The sequence below is a fragment of the Penaeus monodon genome, chromosome 22 (genome assembly GCF_015228065.2).
Source record: "Penaeus monodon isolate SGIC_2016 chromosome 22, NSTDA_Pmon_1, whole genome shotgun sequence".
Taxonomy (NCBI): domain Eukaryota; kingdom Metazoa; phylum Arthropoda; class Malacostraca; order Decapoda; family Penaeidae; genus Penaeus; species Penaeus monodon.
In genome coordinates this window covers 18,865,379-18,865,579 of record NC_051407.1, presented here as the reverse complement: position 1 = coordinate 18,865,579, position 201 = coordinate 18,865,379, and positions in this window count along the sequence as shown.

Here is a 201-nt window from a genome sequence, read left to right as displayed (position 1 = left end):
GCAGGGCTAGAGGGGGAGAGAGGGTATAGGGGGATAGCGTGGTGGTGGTGGAGGGGGGGAGGGGGGATCACAGTGTTGCAGCTCGGACTCTCAACGTTCAATATCGCCACGTTCAGTGCCGCGCTTGGCATACCTTACCCTACTACGGGGGTATAACAATATGATACGATATTCTCGGCGCATTGGTGATCATAGTGCCAA